The 14,110-nt window shown below is 38.4% G+C and overlaps 1 long non-coding RNA gene across 2 annotated transcripts in view; it reads right to left on the reverse strand.

Annotated features, from left to right (window-relative positions):
• The window catches only part of LOC125104868 (uncharacterized), a 147,268-nt gene that overhangs the window by 12,226 nt on the left and 120,932 nt on the right, over nt 1-14,110 (reverse strand). For both annotated transcript variants that reach the window (XR_007128751.1, XR_007128750.1), the window contains exon 4: nt 10,156-10,244. This is a non-coding gene — a long non-coding RNA (uncharacterized LOC125104868). The remainder of the gene's footprint in view (nt 1-10,155; nt 10,245-14,110) is intronic.

The raw sequence follows: 14,110 nt of genomic DNA on the forward strand, positions 1-14,110 counted from the left end.
TTCAGAACATTTCATCCCAAAGCAACAGAATACACATACTTCTCTACTGCACATGGAACATTCTCCAGAATAGATCACATCCTCAGTCCTAAATCAGGTCTCAACCGGTATCAAAAGATTGGGATCATTCCCTGCATATTTTCAGACCACAATGCTCTGAAGCTAGAACTCAATCACAAGAGGAATTTTGGAATGAACCCAAATACATGGAGACTAAAGAGCATCCTTCTAAAGAATGAATGGGTCAACCAGGAAATTAAAGAAGAATTGAAAAAAATTCATGGAAACAAATGATAATGAAAACACAACGGTTCAAAATCTGTGGGACACAACAAAGGCAGTCCTGAGAGGAAAATATATAGCGCTACAAGCCTTTCTCAAGAAACAAGAAAGGTCTCAGGTACACAACCTAACCCTACACCTAAAAGAGCTGGAGAAAGAACAAGAAAGAAACCCTAAACCCAGCAGGAGAAGAGAAATCATAAAGATCAGAGCAGAAATCAATGAAATAGAAACCAGAAACACAATAGAACAAATCAACAAAAATAGGAGCTGGTTCTTTTAAAGAATTAAGATCGATAAACCCCTGGCCAGACTTCTCAAAAAAAAGAGAAAGGACCCAAATAAATAAAATCATGAATGAAAGAGGAGAGATCACAACCAACACCAAAGAAATACAGACAATTATAAGAACATACTATGACCAACTCTACACCAACAAATTTGACAATCTGGAAGAAATGGATGCATTCTTAGAGACTTATAAACTACCACAACTGAACCAGGAAGAAATAGAAAGCCTGAACAGACCCATAACCAGTAAGGAGATTGAAACAGTCATCAAAAATCTCCAAACAAACAAAAGCCCAGGGCCAGACGGCTTCCCGGGGGAATTCTACCAAACATTTAAAGAAGAACTAATTCCTATTCTCCTGAAACTGTTCCAAAAAATAGAAATAGAAGGAGAACTTCCAAACTCATTTTATGAGGCCAGCATCACCTTGATCCCAAAACCAGACAAGGATCCCATCAAAAAAGAGAACTACAGACCAATATCCTTGATGAACACAGATGCAAAAATTCTCACCAAAATACTAGCCAATAGGATTCAACAGTACATTAAAAGGATTATTCACCACGACCAAGTGGGATTTATTCCAGGGCTGCAAGGTTGGTTCAACATCCGCAAATCAATCAATGTGATACAACACATTAATAAAAGAAAGAACAAGAACCATATGATACTCTCCATAGATGCTGAAAAAGCATTTGACAAAGTGCAGCATCCCTTCCTGATCAAAACTCTTCAAAGTGTAGGGATAGAGGGCACATACCTCAATATTATCAAAGCCATCCATGAAAAACCCACCGCAAATATCATTCTCAATGGAGAAAAACTGAAAGCTTTTCCGCGAAGGTCAGGAACACGGCAGGGATGTCCGTGATCACCACTGCTATTCAGCATAGTACCAGAAGTCCTAGCCTCAGCAATCAGACAACAACAGGAAATTAAAGGCATCCAAATCGGCAAAGAAGAAGTCAAACTATCACTCTTTGCAGATGATATGATACTATATGTGGAAAACCCAAAAGACTCCACTCCAAAACTGCTAGAACTTGTACAGGAATTCAGTAAAGTGTCAGGATATAAAATCAATGCACAGAAATCAGTTGCATTTCTCTACACCAACAACAAGACAGAAGAAAGAGAAATCAAGGAGTCCATCCCATTTACAATTGCACCCAAAACTATAAGATACCTAGGAATAAACCTAACCAAAGAGACTAAGAATGTATACACAGAAAACTATAAAGTACTCATGAAAGAAATTGAGGAAGACACAAAGAAATGGAAAAATGTTCCATGCTCCTGGATCAGAAGAATAAATATTGTGAAAATGTCTATGCTACCTAAAGCAATCTACACATTTAATGCAATTCCTATCAAAGTACCATCTATTTTTTTTCAAAGAAATGGAACAAATAATCCTAAAATTCATATGGAACCAGAAAAGACCTCGAATAGCCAAAGGAATATTGAAAAAGAAAGCCAAAGTTGGTGGCATCACAATTCCGGACTTCAAGCTCTATTACAAAGCTGTCATCATCAAGACAGCATAGTACTGGCACAAAAACAGACACATAGATCAATGGAACAGAATAGAGAGCCCAGAAATGGACCCTCAACTCTATGGTCAACTCATCTTCGACAAAGCAGGAAAGAATGTCCAATGGAATAAAGACAGCCTCTTCAATAAATGGTGCTGGGAAAATTGGACAGCCACATGCAGAAAAATGAAATTGGATCATTTCCTTACACCACACACGAAAATAGACTCAAAATGGATGAAGGATCTCAATGTGAGAAAGGAATCCATCAAAATCCTGGAGGAGAACACAGGCAGCAACCTATTCGACCTCAGCCGCAGCAACATCTTCCTAGGAACATCGCCAAAGGCAAGGGAAGCAAGGGCAAAAATGAACTATTGGGATTTTATCAAGATCAAAAGCTTTTGCACAGCAAAGGAAACAGTGGACAAAACCAAAAGAAAACTGACAGAATGGGAGAAGATATTTGCAAATGACATATCAGATAAAGGGATAGTGTCCAAAATCTATAAAGAACTTAGCAAACTCAACACCCAAAGAACAAATAATCCAATCAAGAATGGGCAGAGCACATGAACAGACATTTCTGCAAAGGAGACATCCAGATGGCCAACAGACACATGAATAAGTGCTCCACATCACTCGGCATCAGGGAAATACAAATCAAAACCACAATGAGATATCACCTCACACCAGTCAGAATGGCTAAAATTAACAAGTCAGGAAATGACAGATGCTGGCGAGGATGCGGAGAAAGGGGAACCCTCCTACACTGTTGGTGGGAATGCAAGCTGGTGCAACCACTCTGGAAAACAGCATGGAGGTTCCTCAAAATGTTGAAAATAGAACTATCCTATGACCCATCAATCGCACTACTGGGTATTTACCCTAAAGATACAAACGTAGTGATCCGAAGGGGCACGTGCACCCGAATGTTTATAGCAGCAATGTCTACAATAGCCAAACTATGGAAAGAACCTAGATGTCCATCAACAGACGAATGGATAAAGAAGATGTGGTATATATACACAATGGAATACTATGCAGCCATCAAAAGAAATGAAATCTTGCCATTTGCGATGACGTGAATGGAACTAGAGGGTATCATGCTTAGTTAAATAAGTCAATCGGAGAAAGACAACTATCATATGATCTCCCTGATATGAGGGAGAGGAGATGCAACATGGGGGGTTAAGGGGGTAGGAGAAGAGTAAATGAAACAAGATGGGATTGGGAGGATGACAAACTATAAGTGACTCTTAATCTCACAAAACAAACTGAGGGTTGATGGGGGGGGGTTGGGAGGGGGCTGGGATTATGGACATTGGGGAGGGTATGTGCTATGGTGAGTGCTGTGAAGTGTAAACCTGGCGATTCACAGACCTGTACCCCTGGGGATAAAAATATATTATATGTTTATAAAAAAAAAAAAAAGACGCTGACTCAACTGCAATCCATAAAATGGGCCTTCTGTCCAAGTCATGGCTCAGAGGGCACTACTAACTGGCTTTGCTTTGTGACCTGGCCATGTGATAGTCACACCAATGATGTCCTCCTCCACTTAAATTGTATTGAAATGGTTTTTCCAGAACCTAGTCTCTGTAGCCATTAGCTCAGTCCCTCCACTGCCTTCTTTCAAATTATTTTAGCCAGTATCCTGTGGCTATGCAGTAAAAACTGCCCAGGTTTTAGTGTCCTTAAAAATAAATTTCCATGTCAATTCTTTACCCTCTCTTTCCCCTACCCCACATAAAAAACCTCCCAAATTCCTAATTCTCCTGGCCAGAGGAGTAGGGAATTGCATAACAATTTGCAATATATCTTTCAAAGTACCCTTTCAGGGGTCTCTGACATTATGAGGAGTGACTCCGTAAGAGCCAACCCGAGTCTCTGGAATTGTTCTCTGCCAGAGAGTGACAGGTAATTTAAGATTTTAAAAAACTTTTGCCCTAGATAATACTTGAATATCCAACCTCATATAAAGACTCACTTTCTCCCCCTTAAATCTGTTCCGAGGCCTCAGTTCCTTGTTTCCCAGCCTACATACGCTATCATATATAATGTCCGTGGAAACATATTGATTTAAAGATCAAGTCAGCAATGGAATTGGGCTCTTTGCAAGTTACCTTGGTTTAACTACTGAAAACCTTTGTAATTGCCTCTGAGACTTGAGTCACTGGAACTTTAATTCACTTGTGCTCTCACAAGGAGGAACTTAACTGCTCACTCTAGGCTTCTGCCCCTCCTAAGTACCTTTGGAAGGGAATGACAAACCAAGCAAACAGCTTATTTGTGGGCATAACGGGCAACTCCGGTAAAATCTTAGCCACAGCATAACATTCTGGATATTATCCATCCAAAAGACTGGTTATTTGCCACAGCCGTCTTGGGAATCACACATCCTATGACAGTCATGAATTTTAAAAAGCACCCATTGACTTCTGATCTGTTGGTTTTGAGAAGGTGAGTAAGTGAACAGTAGAGATGGTGACTCAAGTTTGAACACACTTTAAGGGAAACCTGGAGGAGAGGTCAGAGCAGTGAAACTAGAAAGCAGAGGAATGGCTTTTCCAAGAGGAGCGAGCTTCCAGGTTCCCAGTGGGGTGCACAGACTCTCCATGCTTTCCTATGAAAACCATGGAGATCACGTACTTAGTATCTGCACATACGTTCCTTTGAATGTAAAGGTTACTTTTCCATAAAAGTCCAAAGCATTTCCTGATTTATAGATACACTGAGAAGCAAGAAAATTATATGTAGAATACCAGTAGGACTAATTTATGGATGCTCCATTGAGCACTTTCTCAATCAACTGCACTTTGTATACACATGACATAAATATGTGCATAAGATGTTAGCATTGTTCAAGGCCATGTGGTAATGAGATTTTTAATGTTTTCCAATGTATGTGTGTATGTTTCCTGTCTAGACAGTTAAGTGAGTTATCTCTGTCAGTTCATCAGTAAGAAATAATATTGAAAATAACTTCCTTTTCCTATATTGGCATTGAAAACTCAAAGTCATGATGTAAAAAGAAAAAAGAAATATGATCCACTCCTGAACTTTTCTCACTACTATATTTTTTCCAGAATTTTAACCCCATGAATTAATCATAGTTCTCCAGAGAAACAGAATAAACAGGATATATGTATATAGAAAGAGATTTATTATAAGGAATTGGCTCATGTGATTATGGAGATTGAGTAGTCCCAAGATCTGTAGTTAGAAGCCAAAGAGCAGGAGAGCCAATGGTGTAGTTCCAGCTGGAGTTCAAAGGCCTGAGAACCAGGATCTAGTCCAAAAGCCTGCAGGCTTAAGACATAAGAAGAGCTGATTTTCATTTCAAGTGCAAAGGCAGAAAAAGACCAATGTCCCAACTCAAGTAGTCAGGCAGGGGGAGTTCTCTCTTACTTAAAGGAAGTCATACTTTTTTTCCATACAGGCCCTCAGCTGATTAGATGAGGCCCACCCACAATAGGGACGATAATGTGCTTTACTCAGTCTACTGATTCAAATGTTAATCTCATCCAAAAACATCCTCACAGACACACCCAGAATAATATTTGACCAAATACCTGGGTACCCCAGGTAAATCAAGACATAAAATTAACCATCACATCCCATACTGTGTAACCTTTCTAGTTCATTATTTGAGTCAGACCTAATTTCAATCTATTACACATCTTACTGAGGTTACTTAGTCAAAGACAGTTATTAAGTTTGATAGCAATATTTATAAAATATTTTAGCAGTAAAAGTGTTTGAGTGATAATAGACCATGAGACAGACCAAACACATTTTTTTCTCAAGCCATTCCTCTCTCCTTCTTTATGGTAGGGGAAAGATTGCATACTAAACAAGATGGGAATGATCTTCTTGCTAGAAGATTATTAACTAATCTTAACAAAGGTTTCAATAAAATATAATGTGTCATGCTATATAGTTTGGTCAGGTCAATAGCCCTAAGAGATACACAGAGGTTCTCTGTATCTAGAAGGTAGCTCCTTCAAATTTACCTACAAACACTTTAGCCTCACTCACAAGTTTAATGATAGAAAACAAAACTATAAAGCCTCTAAAACTATCATGGATCATCTTCCATAAAATTCCAAAATGGCAGAGCCAACTTTCACAAGTTCCCCAATTTAGCAAGCAGAGTAGAAGCAGACAAACAAATTTTCAGAGTTCTTATTTCCCATAAACACAGAAATCTTATAATTAATCTAATTAATTAATATAATTAATATATTAATGTATAACCATACATTATTTATTAGTTTCATGCCTTAATGAAGGAAGACTCTATGTTTATCACACTAAAATGGGAGAGTGGGGTGTAAAGGTGGGTGTAGGGGAGAAAAGCCTGGTTCTTAATGAATCTGGCCTTATGTTTCTTCAATTTTTTAATCAGCAATTTTATGCTCTGCAGGTAGTAAACAAAAATGGTGACAGTCAAACATGCATTTTGCATCATAACAAACCCGCTGGATCTACAAACAGTTGTTTAAGGTGCTCCTTTTCCATCAGGAAAAACAATAGCATTTATTAGCAGCATTTCACTCTACTCCCATGATTTGTGTGTTCTTCACTCTGAAAGTGTCAGCTGTCAAATGAAATGACGGGGACTGACAGTTCAGAATTTTAAAACTTCAGCTCCTTTCAAATGCACTAAATGAACAAGAGCCGCCTAATTTGGGCTGAAGAAAAAGCAACAAAAATCCCCTGTAAGTATGCAAGGTTTTATTCTACTTTTGCATGCTTAGTATGCACGGAGAATGTTAAATACTTTTCGGCTGGATACACTGTTAATTCTATGAGTGAGAAAGATTTCATTAGGTGAGCTTCAGGCAAGAGTGGGCTACAAATGGAATTCCCTTTTATTTTTTGAATTCACAGTATATGACCCTTATCCAATGATAAATGGTCTATAAATTCTCTTGCTGTATTTAATTGCATAAACTTCCATTATATTCTACTATTAACACGGGAACACTTTGACACAAGATATCAGAAGGAGAAAAAACTAGTAAAAAATTAAAACCTTCACTCTTAACAAAATCAACAAAATCTTAGTATCCCTCAGAATCACTTTCAACATGTAAGTACCGAGCACACAATTTTAAATATTTTTTCAACCAATTAGTTACTTTTAATTTTGGTAGCACAAAAATCTATTAATCACTATTTAATTATCTGGAGCCCTTGCCTGCCTAATTAGTGCTTTCCGTATTGCATCTTCAACTAAACTGGGGACCCTATCAACTCATTTATCTGATACGTATTTGGTGCACTGGTGAGTTAATTAATGGAAAAAGAAAAAAACTCATTTAAATGGTTCATTCAAAAAAAAAAAAAAAGCTTATTAAACACTTTGAACATTAAATAAGCCGGCTGATTTTATTGGGTTTTCATTGCCCTAAAAAGCATTATATAAATGCAAAATCCCATGTGACATTTCTGGGTAAATATACGTTGTAGAAGGAATCCGAAGCTGTGGTGATCAGTTGAGTAACAATCCCTCCTAAGTACACTGCCTGAGGCTGCGGGCTTTTGAAATCTTTTACACAAAAATGAGGATGATGATTAGACATAAGATTTTATTTGGAATTTTCTGGTGTTAGGAACACTAAGCACGATTGTAAATGAAATTGCATTGTTATATTCTAGGTAATGTAGTGTAAAATGGTCTATACTATAACTGTGCTTATAATACTGAAGAAAACAAAGAGTAATTTCCAGAACCCAGCCCATTCCTCCACTGCATCTCCATTTTGCTCTGTCTCGGCAAGGCACTATGGGCTTGTCTTCCAGCATTCTAGTTCACACAGCAACACCCCCAAGAAAGCTTTCCTAAGCACCCCCAAATGAGGTGAAGGGCCCCTCTTGGATGTTCTGACAGCACATGGGTATAAACCTTTGCTTTGCACTTACTGGGAAGAAGCAGGGGGCACGGGCGTAAAGAACACAGCTGTGGCTTCAGGAAGGCCTGGGTGTGAGTCTAGATTCGGCAACTATGTTCTTGGGATTCAATGGAATTATCTAAGTAAAGCATCTAGTGCTGACACATCATAAATGTATTACAACCATTAGGAATGTTTTTAAATTACACTCTACTGTACTTGACTGTTCACATGTTTCTCCTGCTGGGAGATCTGAGCTACTTGTGGAAAGAGACACATGATCCATCTTTGCATTTACAGAGCCTATAAAATAGGTAAACTGAAATCAAATTTCCCCCCCTTTTTACAGATGGCAGTAGGAATTCTGAAGCACAAATCCATACTTGTTAAGTGCTTATTACATAGATCAACTTCAAAAAAAATTAGCGGTTTCACTATTATTATTATTTTTTTTTTTTTAAGATTTTATTTATTTATTTGACAGAGAGAGATCACAAGCAGGCAGAGAGGCAGGCAGAGAGAGAGGAGGAAGCAGGCTCCCTGCTGAGCAGAGAGCCTGATGCGGGGCTCGATCCCAGGACCCTGAGATCATGACCTGAGCCGAAGGCAGCGGCTTAACCCACTGAGCCACCCAGGCGCCCATCACTATTATTAACACCTATATTGCTTTCTCTGGATCTCCAGTAGATTGTCAAGTGGACACAGGTGTCTGATTCCTCATCTGAATATTCATTTCGTGATTCTCATCAGTTAAGAAATTGTTCACCAGGCAATGCCTCAGTGGCAGTCGGTTAAGCACCTGATTCTTGGGGTCAGCTCAGGTCTGATCTCAGGGTCGTGAGACAGCCCCTCGACGCCAGTGTTGGGCTCCGCACTCAGTGGGGAGTCTGCTTGAGTTTCTCTGTCTCTCTCTCCCCACCCCTTCCTCTGGCACTCTCTCTCTCTCAAATAAATAATTAAATCTTTAGAAAATGAATGAACTATGGATATCAAAAACTGTCATAGCACAAAAATTTTCAGTGGTGAACTGACCATTTGTAAGATTAGTTCCAATTCAAAGTCCCCTCTGCCATTAATATAGCACCTATTTTAATCCAGAGAATCAATATCTTGATTGGTTATAATCCTGTTGAGAATCTAATGTCTACAACTTCCTATGCATATAAAATGCAAATTTAAAAGTTAAATTGAAAATCTTCAAATTGCATAAAGTTTATTAAAGTGATATTAGAGGGACACCTGGGTGGCTCAGTAAGTTAAGCATCTGCCTTTGGCTCACATCTTGACCCAGGGTCCTAGGACAGAATCTCACATCTGGCTCCTTGCTCAGCAGGGAGACTGCTTCTCCCTCTGCCTGCCACTCTCCCTGCTTGTGCTCTTACTCTGTCTCTTTGACAAATAAATAAACACATTATTTTTTAAATTTTATTTATTTATTCGACAGAGAGAGAGAGAGAGAGAGATCACAGGTAGGCAGAGAGGCAGGCAGAGAGAGGAGGAAGCAGGCTCCCTGCTGAGCAGAGAGCCCGATGCGGGGCTCGATCCCAGGGCCCTGAGATCATGACCTGAGCCGAAGGCAGAGGCTTAACCCACTGAGCCACCCAGGTGCCCCATAAATAAACACATTTTTAAAAAATTATTTAAAATTGAAAAACTAAGGTGATATTAGAGATCTACTCAAGTCACTGTGGATCTATCAAGGTCAAGCAACTGAAAAAGGGAAAAATAAAAAAGATGAGATTCAAAAAAGAACAATATGAAAACCAAATGATTAGGAATCTTGTTTAAAAATTAATAAAGCCATAGAACGTCTTTGCAAGATTAATCCTTTCTATCAGCATTCCTGAAAGTCAAATATGCAGACTTGGATATCCTAAAATTATGTTGGAAAGATTATCCAAAAATCTAAGATTTGGTTAATTCTTCACTAGTCTAAGAATTAGAGAACAGTTTTTATTGTAATATAAATTGAATTTGAAAATATGTTCACTACTTTTTCCTTTTATAGCTCTAGCTATAGTTCTACAGTTTTATAGTTCTACAGTCCCAACCAAAACTTCCCTTTTCCTGCTATTGTCTCTGAAATTTTGGTTTCAATTTTAAGTAGACTTACTCTAAGGGTTCTTTTCTGCTTCCAGTTACTCACGGTTTGAGGGAAAGGATTGCTCCCTGATGTTGCCACCAGTAGTGCCGCGGCTACCGTGTTGCATCATCTGTCATGATTTCTAAGGACACCTAGGATGTTAACATGATATGCTTTAGTTCAAGTTCATGGGCAGTGCACCTTTTAAAGGAAAAAGCAAAGAGGGTTCTGCAGAGATCTTAATGAAGTAACCCTCGACTCAAGAAAAGTCTCTTGCCTGATATAGTCCAAATTCTTCTGGGGAATCCCTTTCTTCAGATAAATAAGGTGAAAAGATCCAAACTTTACTACACTAGGAAATGGGTATTCAATCTGTAGGGCCTCCATAACCAAATCAGCGCCCAACACTGCTCCAAAAAGTCAATGATCACTATGTGTTGCTGGGTATATTACATACAGTATTCCAGAATGTTTTTAACTTTCTCCCATCTCTTTTTCTTTTTTTAAAATTCCTGATATATCCATTGGTTAGTTAAGAAAAGGGAGGATTTATAAAACAAATTTCATATAATTTTTTCTCTAATGTTAAAATCACTAAAAGGAGAAATACATAATATGAAATTTCTGTACTTTATTATGTAATACTTCTAAAAACATATTAAAGTTCAGTATTTTCAAAGGTTTTTCTATAGTCTGTGAATATCTTTCTCCTGAGGATATTTGCTGTGTATCATTGGTAATTAGATAGTACACATCCCGAGTTGTTGAGATATGAACAACGTATTTTGTGTTTTTGTTTCCATTTTAGTGATATGTTTAAAGAAAAATTCAAACAGATTCACCAGAATACTAAAGGTAATTTTTTTCTCAATCTCTCTGTCAAGTTAGTTCAGCTCTAATTCAGGCAAATTCCTGACAGATATCAGAGTTCTATTTACTGATTATCTCTTCTCCCCTTTGGGATCATAAGATTTTAAGTGAAAAGAATCTAAAAGATTTATTGCTAATGGGATTCTACAAATGTTATCTTTGTTCAGAGTAAAAGTAATATACGATCCTGGATTTCTGGAGCATCTTTAATGTTCTTTTTTTGAATATGTATAACTTATTTAGAGACCAAGAAGAGACAGTAACTCATCATTTTTGCTACCTGCCTTAAAATATCTGCATTTTGTCTGTTTGAAAATAATATAAACTTGTGATTTAATTGATGTCATCACTTCGATTCATCACCACACTCATTATAAACAAAGAGGCTCTGAAGAATGAACAAAATGCTTATTGTTCACCAGAAGAAAGGTCGTAACATGTTATATTTACATTTATGTCATGTCTTATTACTAAATCTGTATAAACCATCTTCCTTCATTATTTCTGAATGGGAGACTGATGATAAGTGCTATTTTCAAGAATTTTTTAATCCTTTTTATTTGTCTAGCTAATTTGTGTGCTGATGCATTACAAGGGTAACTCTATGTTTTGCTTGTTAAGTTATTAGGGATTTTTAACTCCTAAAAATCAAGGACAAGTTCCTAAATGTAACATTTGTGTGGGTCGACAGCTCAAGGGGAGAGTAGTCAGCTGCCTGGTGAAGGAAGGAGAAATCTGTCGGCGCGCTCCTCATTTGCTTTGTATCGTTGACATTGGGCTTGGAATGGAAGATGATCTGTTAGATTATGCAGCAGGGAAGCTTACAGCTTATTATTTTTTACTCCCGATACAACCAAAGCAATGGGTGAGTAATGAGAGGAACATAGATAATCCCAATGATACCAGGCCATGAATTGCAGGAGCCTGGGGGATAGTACAGCTTTTATCAGACTGTGATGCCCAGTGAGCTAACACAAGCCATAAATATGCACATTAGTCAAATCTTTATTACATCTGCAAATAGCTACTGGCATGTTTTTCCTCTTCCACTTTATAATGCTGATGATCTGGACTCCAAGCCCTACCTTCCACCCAAGGAAATTTAAATTAAAAGGAAATGTATCACATGGTGATAGGAAAATGAAAATATACCCGGTGATACCTAACAATCACACAAACATAAGACAGCTCTGCTTCTCTAGTCCTGAAAAATTGATTTTTCTAGAAACTGATTCCTTCCCCAGCACAAGTTCCATCCAATTCTCACCCTACTCCTTCCCTCCCTACCCATTCCAGGGAACTTAGCTCACCCAAGATTTCTCATTTGCTGGGGCTCTGTCCCTTGTTTAAACTAAAGAGAATACAGGATCAGTCCTCTTTTTTCTCCCTAGAAAGTCTCTTCAGAATCTAATTCAATGAGATTGTATTTGTTACAATGAATACAGATTGTTCAATGGGGCACATTTAAGAAATGCTGAAAAGAGTGCAAGGGGTTCGCGGGGTGGGGGCTGGCAGTGTGGTGGGGGGAGTGACGTTTTATACATCACCTCATGTTTGTTAAGGTCTAAAAGCACTGAAAAGGATTTGTTCTGTTTGTGTAAAGGGCCTCCGTGCTCTGGGTCTCTAAGATGTTATGCCAAACCTTTCAGCACATGAGCTTTCTCTTGAACTTGGGCCTGACATGACCAGAACGCAAGAGTTCAGGATCTCAGGGACTGACCCATATTGTTGCTCCAATCTGGCATCTTGGAGTCGGCTACGTCGATAGTTGGCTTTCTGCAGCTAACGTTTTATTTTAATATACGAGTTTGGAAAATCATTTCTGCATATCCTATTCTTTCAAAGAGCCATTTTGTTTACTGAGTGTTTTCATTTACCAAAATGACTCTTACTAAAAGATCTGAGGTCTCCCAGGAGAGTGAAGATCTTTAATCACATAATATGAACTAAGCAGTCAGTTATGAGAGTCACTGAAAATATTAACAGCCCTGGAGAGCATTCCAAACCATAGGGCTGCATACTCGAGCTATGAATTGTTAGTCATAGTCTTGGGCCGTGTTCCTTGGCTCTGTCACTGCCCCACATTCTGTGATTGGAAAGTCCATACAACTCCATTTCACTATTTGCTATGACACATAGACCAAAGGGCTTAAAGATATCTTGTCCACCTAGAACGAATGCAACACTGTGAGAATATGCAGATACGTATATGTGTGTCCTGCATGTATATATTGAACAGGCTAGATTTGGTGGGGTACAATCAAGAATTAGGCTTCTTTTCTCTACTTTTAGAAATCCCCTCTTAAATGTTCTTTCTACTTGTTTGCAAAACATCTCAGAAAGTTCCCTGTGGCTTTTGTGGTCACTTTGGAGTATTAGAACAGTATTATTTTCAGGTGTAAAAATATCCAGTCTAATCTAAATCAAACTTGAATCATTTCAAAACGTTCTCTCCTGCCCCAACACACACAAACCTTGCAACTTGAGTACCAGAAATGGGAAAATTGGCTTAGGGAACAGCCTGAGGAAGGGGATAAGGACAAAGGTTTTCTTGATCAGTGCTTAAGCAATGTGGCTCTTTCTCTTCAGATTTTATTTCATGGACTATTTTGGTCAGAGAGAGGGGTGTCTTCGGAGATCCCTGGACTGGGACATGAGTACTGCCTTGTCATACATAGGTAACACATGCTCAAGCCAATAACTTATGATTCTGCTTCAGCTTTTAACTTAGTGCTATATTCCTGGGACTGCTAACCCTGTGTCTTTGCCCATTCAGGCTGCTCTAACAATGTACCATAGACCAGGTGGCTTGTAAACAACAGAAATTTATCTCTCACAGTTCTGGATGTTCGGAAGTACAAGTTCAGTACAATTAGGGTGACTGTGCCCTTCTGGGTCCCAGACTTACTATATCTTCTTCACCTGGTGGAGAGGCTAAGGGAGCTTTCTTGGAACTCTTTAATAAGAGAATTTTTTTTTTTTTAAGGTTCTGTCCTATGAAATAGTCACCAAAGACTCCAACTTCCTAAATCTATCACATTGGACCATATGAATTTGGGATGAATATAAAGATTCAGACCATACAACCTTCACAAGCAGCACCCATGAGGAGGGTCCTTTCTAAATGGTTCTAGTCATCAACAATACA

Source organism: Lutra lutra, chromosome 7 (assembly GCF_902655055.1).
Source record: "Lutra lutra chromosome 7, mLutLut1.2, whole genome shotgun sequence".
Lineage (NCBI taxonomy): Eukaryota > Metazoa > Chordata > Mammalia > Carnivora > Mustelidae > Lutra > Lutra lutra.